We start from the raw sequence: 8,569 nt of genomic DNA on the forward strand, positions 1-8,569 counted from the left end.
TTTCCAGCATCTACTATGTGTCCAGCACCTCTAGCAATCTATCACTGAAAAGTCTTATTACATTTGGGACTGACATTTTTGGCCATGAGAGTCACGGAAGGAGCCACAGGCCATAACTATCCCATGAAAAACTGATTCTTATGTAGGTACATGAGATTCTGACCCAGATTGGAGTTGTTTCATTCCCCAGCAGATCGGGATGTTATGGTACCAGACACTGTACAAAAAAGTTAGACTTACAGCTGACTTTTGAAGTCTATCTTGAGGCCTCACTGTTATTCCAGGGACATTATATGTAGGCAATCTTCCAGTATGAGCCTTCATACCTATTCATTGTCCTGTTTCCTAATCAAGCACACATAGATGTGAGCTGAACCTTATTCCCTTAGGATGATTAAAAGGAGCAATATATGGTTACACAGGTGAATAGAGGTGGAGAGGATCAAGATATACCAATAAAGTATTTTTGGTATATTTGCTAAAGGAATTATTCCCAGTGGTGTCATGCTTCAAAGGCTGTATTATAATTCTTAGCCACCCTACACCCCAACAGCATTCAAGGGTTGTATTTACAAATGCAATTAATGCAAAGCAATAAACTCCAGTGCTTATTGCTTATTGGACTGGAGTTTATTGCTCCTGGGCACACCAGAAACTGCAGCACGTTGAGCCACATCAGAACACCCCAGCTGGTAGGGGGCCCAAGGGGTCACCCTGCCAGCCTGGAGCTGCTCCCCCTGGCTCAACATGCTTTAGAGGGCCTGGCCGGGGCATGAGCATGCTTCATCATGGGGCTAGCCATCAGGCAGCCCCCCACATTTAAGCACCCTCATTTCCCAGGCAGCCCCTCCAGCATCTACATATGTGGTGCTCCAGAGTAAAAAACTCTGCAGCGGGGTCTTATTGTAAATACCTGCTACAAAGTTTATTAGTTTACTCCAGCCTAATATCCCTGCACATGTAGATGCTGAAACATCTACTGAGGAGATAATTAGTCAACTTCACAGTGAATATCTCATGTAGATGTGCCCAAGGACAACTATGCAAACCAGGCTTGTCCCCAGCACTCTCTCACATAGCGATATGACAGTTGTCATCAACTGAAGATCTACCACCTGCTACCTGTTCCTGCAAAAGAGTTAATTTTGCACTTTTGTGAGTGATGAGCTGTCCACTCAGAGCTTTAGGAGGTCTACTGAGATTCTATGTAAGCAGAAGAAGAAAAGGAGGAGGTTTTTAACTGCTCTGACACTTCTTTGCAGGTCACTTTTCATTGCGACTAAATGCCTCTCAAGAGAATTCATTTTCTTAATGAGGACAACATATAATTCAAGATTTGGTGAATTTCTACAAAAATAAAGCACAGCAAAGGTAGGAGGTTTCATATAGCAGCAGAAACACATGCCACTGGTTATTAATACCCCAGGGAGCAAAACAGATCAATAACAAGACAAAGAGTTGTAATCATTTTCATAGTTCTGTTTCAATACTTTGCATCAATCTGAACCACTATTATTTCATATTGCAACTTCCATGGCTGCACTGTTTTGTTCTTAAGCCCCATCCAGACTTTCTGTGAGTTTAATTGCTGTGTTATGTATTCTGAACGTGTCAAGATAAAAAAAAAAAATCATCATCCTTCTACTGTAATGAACCCTGGTGGTGAACATCATAAACATTAGTAAATTGCATGAAATGCAGCTGGAATCCTCAACTAATCTGTTTGGATAATTCAGCAAACATAAAGGCATTCTTCATTAAATACCCCATTGCTCTTCATTCTGTATCATTTCTACTCAGAAAGTGTGGAGTGGAAGGGCAAGCGGGGGACAGTTTGACAGCAAAGGACTGGCTTTTTGGTCATGTTTTGCCTAGCCCCTAGCTCAATTGGCAGTAGTCCATGCCTGGAACTCCTTAGTGTTACCACAATAGCAATCTGTCAAATATTCCAAGCTATGACCCAGGTTTGAATGCCTGTGGTTATGCCTACATGTGCAATCAATCCACAGAAAGATTACTGCACAGTAAAATATGTGTAGTAAGCTTTCAGTGAGAGCACGTCTACATGTGCACCTGTCAGGAACAAATTTGATCTCAATGGAACAAGTTCAGGAGCAGTACAGGGCACAGAAATGCCCACCCTGCTCTCCTATAATATGGCATCGTAGGGGAGCTTTAGGCTTCCCTGGATGACAGCTCCAGGCTGTCAGGGGACGCTGGGATCAGGAACTCCTGACATTGGATCATGTGACTCTAGCTATACAATCCACTTGCAGTAAAAGGAAATAGAACAATGTAAATTTTGGTAAAAGACCAGATAAAACTGGCAGGTATGTTGCACCAGAATATAGGTTAGTTCCCAGAATTACAGCCAAAGTGTCACAAAGAAGGAGTAGAGGGTCCATCTATAAGAATCAGCCTGTCCTTGTACAGACCTGTCCTTGTGCAAACAAAAATGCCAGACGAGGAGAAAACTAGGAACATTTTATTCCTAATTCTGATCACTGGCCCAGTATTATATATTACAAACTTGGGGCTCCATCGTTCTCTCCATAGCTGTACATGGGGCCAAATTAGAGCCATCTAAGGTGAAGTGCATAGAAGGCATGAGTATCAATTATGGTGCATGCTTGTTGGCATTATCATTTGCCTTGCGCTAACACACAAGAACATGAATCACAGTTTGTGACTCCACTGTGCTGGATCCTGTACATATGTAAACCTATGTCAACTGTTTCAACACTTCTCCATGAGCATAGTACAAATGTATGAGGCCAAGGTTCCTAAGTGCACCTTAATATTTCACCCTTTATTCTTTGCCATTGTGTTGGAAATCTTTCCTACTGCATCCATCTCATCACAACCTTGAAAGCATAAATGTACAGCATATACTTAAGTCATCAGCATACAGGGAAGATTCAGGTATATGATTCCCTTTTTCATATATATGTAACTTTCAATGCCATTTCTCTCCCTGCTCTTACATCCTCCTATAACTGCAAAATGTCATGGCAGTTCAGCAAGCAGCAGTTTATGATTTACTACCCACTCTTATATGGCAATCACTGGATGTGGCTTCAATGCAAGTGGTTTTTACTTGTTTCTGGGGATAGCTCTAGCAAGCAGCTATGAATTCCAAAGCCATTTAAGACCATAACCACTACACTGGTTTTAGCTGAACTGATCACTAGTTTAATTCTTCTAAGCCGGCTCACCACTTCATTTGGTAGTTGACAGACCCTGAATGTTAAGTTGTAAGATACAGAGTGCAGGCCTAATGGCATGAAAGCCATAGGACTGCATAACATCTGGGTGGCTGGTGGCAATGAGAGCTGGAGCCTCAAAAAGATCACAGAATTTGGTTTACTAGGAGGATCATTAGTTTCCCTGGTATGGACCAGGTACTGATGGTTGGCACGATGTGAACACTGACCCGTTGCCAACCAGCTGGCTCACCAGAAGGTACAAGACTCCATCAATTCTCACTGAAATCACTGGTTGTTGTAGGCAGAGCTGATCAGGGCATTATTCTCCCCTCCACCTTCCCAGAAAACTTCACTGGCTTTTTATTAAACACCTAAAAATCCAAAACAGAGGCTATAAACCAAAACCATTTTTAATGAATATCTATTCATATAAAAGGGAGAATGCAAACCATCCAGGAAGAGCACAAACTAACTGCAGATGCTTCCTCAGCCTGACAAAGGGTATTTAAATGCAAAAGTGTGCTAAGAATGTCAGATTTACCCAAAGAACCTTATCTGCCTATATCCTTAGACCAACATGGCTACAACCTACACCCCTGTATTCATATAAAATTTGTTTTTGAAGAAACCCAAAATTCTGACACACCAAAAAATCTGTTTTGGGGAAAAGATTCTACTAGCCTTACTTAATGTTCTCAGTTCCCTCTTCAATACCAGTCATTAGTGTCTGCATGCTGAAGAAACTCAAAGGCTTAAGTTTTCAAGGGTTAAAAAAGACACACTATTCCTGAGAACAACTCTAAGATTTGTTTAGAAGAAGAGAAAGAGAGAGGTATAATTGCCAGGCATTGATAAATTGTGTAAGAAACTCTATTGATGATTCATACCAGTAGAACTTGCTGCTAAATAAACTCTGACCTTGATACTCAAGAGACCCACTTAGAACATCCTGGAAGACAATGATATATTTCTCCACACTAACCTTTGTGAGCAGTCTCCCTTCCCAGCTTCTTGAAACAAGCTAGTTCCAATTAAAGAGGAGAACTGGAAATGTTTCATACATTTGTTTTAGCAACAGGATATGCAGGGGTTATGATGTCATAGTAAGAAGAATACAAGGCAGGACAACTGGCTTAGGGTTCTCTTCAGATTTAGAATATGTACATAATGGAACACTACAAAACAATGTTTCTTTTTTACAAAAAAAGAGCTTTTACAAAGAAAAAGAGGATAGTCTTTGGCAATAGCACTGGGTTGAGATGCAACAGATCTGGATTTAAGTCTCAGTTCTGCCATAGGCTAATTCTGTGGCCTAGAACAAGTTACTGAGGCAGCTTCAAGAGTGGGGAGGGGAGCAGCACTTTAATTAGTGAGACTTGGAGAGCCACTCTAATTAAAGTGCTGCCACATCACATATCTCAGTATCCCCATGATTAAAAATGGTGGTGGGAGTGCTTGAACTAAAGATCATTTGACAAGCTTTAGTTCAAATGCCCCGGTGCCATTTTTAAGTGTGGGGATGCTAACACATGAGGCACAGGAGGCTGCTGGAGCATGGTAATTGCCATGCTCCAGGAGACTCAATTTAATGAACTGAGTCTGCTCTAATGTGCTGGAATTCCAGGGCATCGGAGCAGCCTCCGCACTCATGTATAGGCACCCTGTATAACCAACTCCTAAATCAATGCTCAGTAACTGGCGCTACTTCACAGTAGCATGCCTTTTTAGTGATGCTACTGCACAGCAGCCTAATAGTACTGCACAGCAGCATATTAGCACTGTTTTTGTTGTGGCATGCTACTGCACAGTAATATTAGACTACTTTGCATTTAGTGTCTAGTGTAGACCTGTCTTCTGTGTGTAAAGAAGCCCTAGAATCCATGTCTCCCATTCCCAGGCAAGTGCTACATAAACTAAGCTATTGGGCTAAAATGTAGCCCATGCTTCTTCTGCAACAAAAGTTTTGTGGTTTACATGGCAGTACATTCATGTGCAGTGATTCTCTTTTACCATGTAGCTACACAGCCAGAGTGCAGCCTTTTTAACATATGCAGCAAGGAAGTTCAGGTCACGTGTAGTTGCATGGAATCCAAACCATACATAAGTGCCAAAAATTGCTGTTGCACTATGTTTTCTCCTATTATATTTAATAGTATGTTATCATGTTATAATGCTTTATCAAAACTAAATGTTTCTGCATTTTGATATTGCTGTTTAAATATATCTATGATAATTTTTTAGATTTCAAATTTTCCTCCTGACTAGGAAAGAAATTTCAAAACAGTCATATTTCCAGCAGAATAGAAATTCCATTTTCTGATGACCAAAAGAAGGCAAGAAGGCTACCCAAAGTGGCAATTCAGATCTGAACTTAACCCAAATTCAAGATGATGTAATTCAGGGTCATTTTGCTTTGTTAATCAAGCATGGTCATTGTCTAGCCATGTAATTCATTATGGAATAGTGTTCATGATGTCACGCTACAGAAAAAAGAGAAATATTATTTCCCCACCCCCCCATGGTGTTTCTTCTATGACTCACCACTGCCCAAGGGATTTAGCTGCTACACATGGTGCTTTCTTGCTGTCTTACCTTAATATAAGTCATGGATATCTCTATTTCCTTGCCTGCATTGCAGACTACAACAAATTGATGCAGCTCAAGTTCAGATTCAATTCAAATCTTCAGAAAGAAAAGTTTAGAAGTCTAAATTTATAAATGAAAAAACATTGCCCCTATTTCATCCTAAGCTTCAATCCTATGGATTTATTTATATCTTTTATTTGTAATATTGAATGTTTTTGACAGATCCTATTGCTGCCATATTTGACTAGGTAAAGCTAGTTACTTTAAAGGCACTCTTTGTACTCTGCAGGCATGCAACAATGAAAAAGACACTGAAAATGAATTCTGATGGGTTTTTTCTTACAAATGAGAAATGTAATATCTTGATAAATGCTGAAAGCAATAAATAAATAAATAAATCCTACAAAAACATTGCTAAAATCTTTTTCTTCTCTTCCACAGAACAGTACCTTATTTGGTTGAGTCCTGAATAACTGTTCTCAAACTTACAAGAGTTTTGTGCTTGTTAAAGCCACTGCAGGAAGGTTCATTATAAAATAAAGTTGGTAAATGTAAGTCCAGGCCATTAGTTTCCCCAGAAGATGAATGGTCCCATTGATCTCTTTGAACCTAAAGGTTGTTTTTACGGATACTAATTGTCTTATGGTGCCCTATTTCCTACTTGCTGGTTCTGCTGTCACTGTTCTCAGGAGCTTAAAATTAATTTTCCCAACTTGTCGCCAGCATACTCAAAGGGGACTTTTATGCCATTTGCTGATATTTTAAAGGTTGTTGTGACATTATTCCAAGACTATATTTTAGTTCTTTTTTTAAACGTCTGTTAAAAGCACGGCACATGATGCACTATAGTATACACAAAAATCTGTGCAACATTATATACACATAAAGGACTCTCACACTTTCTGTTTTGCTTTTCTAAAGCCTCAACTGCTCAAGGGATGCATACAATATTCAGCAAATGAAACAGATTTTCCTTGCATTCTCACTTCTATGAGTGAGGTAAAGCCTAAGGAGACTTCCCTTGGTCTTAGCAAGCAACTGATCCAAGGTCACTGAGTTCAAAACGAAGCATTACACTAGGCAACTACATCCTTTAGGGATTTATATTTCTGTCTGTGTCAAGGATAAGGATGAGGGTTCCACTTTAGCCATGTCTTACATTACCCTTATTGCATAAAACAGTTAAAACCAAAATAAAATAAGCAAACACCTAGTATGGGCCTGAGCAGAACCATAAAAGTCAAAGGAAGATTTTGTGAGTTGCCCAATGAATTGGAAAGAAAAGATGAAAGAGAAGAAGTCCCATTCTGTGTGTAAAAAACATTTTTTTAAAGAAAGCTCATTCCAAAATGGAATAAAATAATCCAGATTTCCAGCCAAACACTTAAAAAAAGTTGAGGTTGAAGGAGACAGGAAACCTAGTGCCCTCAGAGCCCTGACACTGAGGGAGTCCATTTATCTAGCTGTTCAAGGGACCAGAATACTGATATCTCTGGATCTGAGTCAATCAGTTCAATAGATATCTGCTAAGACAGAGAATCTGTTAGCTAGGGAAGTGGGAAAGCTACAGTCTGGGGACAATTTTCCAATGGGAAGCTTCTATGTTCCAGCCACTGAGAGATTTTCCTATGAAAACTGTTGATTTTCCTGGAAGTCAGTTTTCTGTTGGAAGATCATGAAGAAGGAATGTTTTACAATAACTGCAAATGTGGGCGAAGGCCAGAGCAAAATAGAAACCTCCAGTCAAATAGGTTTTCCTTGCAATTGGATTAAGGTTTCCTACCCACAAATTATTGTGTTGTTGCTGATGCTCAACCCCACATTAAAAGACACATGCAGGTGTCTTCATTCAATAGCAAGTCCTATGGGATTTTTCCTGGAAGACTGCCCTCCTCATATTGAGGGCACTGCCACCACTGCCAATGACATTCCCACAGAAAATCTGCTACCAATTAAAACACAGTAGAGCCTGATAGTATGTGACCCTTTAACCATATATCATGGTTAAAGTGAGTGCTATTTTATAAAGCACTCAGTGCTGGCCTGACTGTTCTCACTGGAGTCAATAATAAAACTCACTGACATCATGCTGGAGGGACAGATAGGCCACCATTGGGTGCTGTTGAAAATCCTACCTTATATTTTCAACGTTTATTATGGTAACCTCTGCTAATTCACATTTTGTCTCAGCTGTGTTCTGGAGCTAAAGGCCAGAGGCCAACATAAACCCCTATCCCATTCAAGTTTCCAGAGTAAAGCACAGACCATTAGCTACAGTCAAACTCTACTAGCTAACTAGCAGAAAAGTTGTTTAAGCAAGCACCTGCTTTGCATTCAGTGCAGCAGAGGAAATCATTACAATGCATATGGCTCTTGTCACAGTCACTACAATGCAAGAGACTTAGCCACACACCCACAGTACTCAACTCCCCTCAACTAGCTAATTGTAAAAATTGGATGTTAAATATAGGTTAAACACATTCATGTACACACAGTAGGTAAAAGTTAATCATTCCAATGTCAAGATGAAGAGCTGATACAATCCTTCAGGTCATATCTATGTCTCCAAGCAAAATTAGCAGAATTTTCTAGCATAAGCCCAGCAGGCTGCTGGAGAAATAAAAATGATTAAAGATAATTGGCAAGATACAAGGAAACTTCTTCTCTGGACAAAAAGTAAATATAAGGTATTAGCCAAATGGATTTGTACTAAGCAAGAGATCTAAGAGAGTTTCAATGCTATATGTCATTGTGATGTCATTAGATTTTTTTTAAAA

The sequence above is a fragment of the Crocodylus siamensis genome, chromosome 2, assembly GCF_052110815.1.
Source record: "Crocodylus siamensis isolate JL-2025a chromosome 2, ASM5211081v1, whole genome shotgun sequence".
Classification (NCBI taxonomy): domain Eukaryota; kingdom Metazoa; phylum Chordata; order Crocodylia; family Crocodylidae; genus Crocodylus; species Crocodylus siamensis.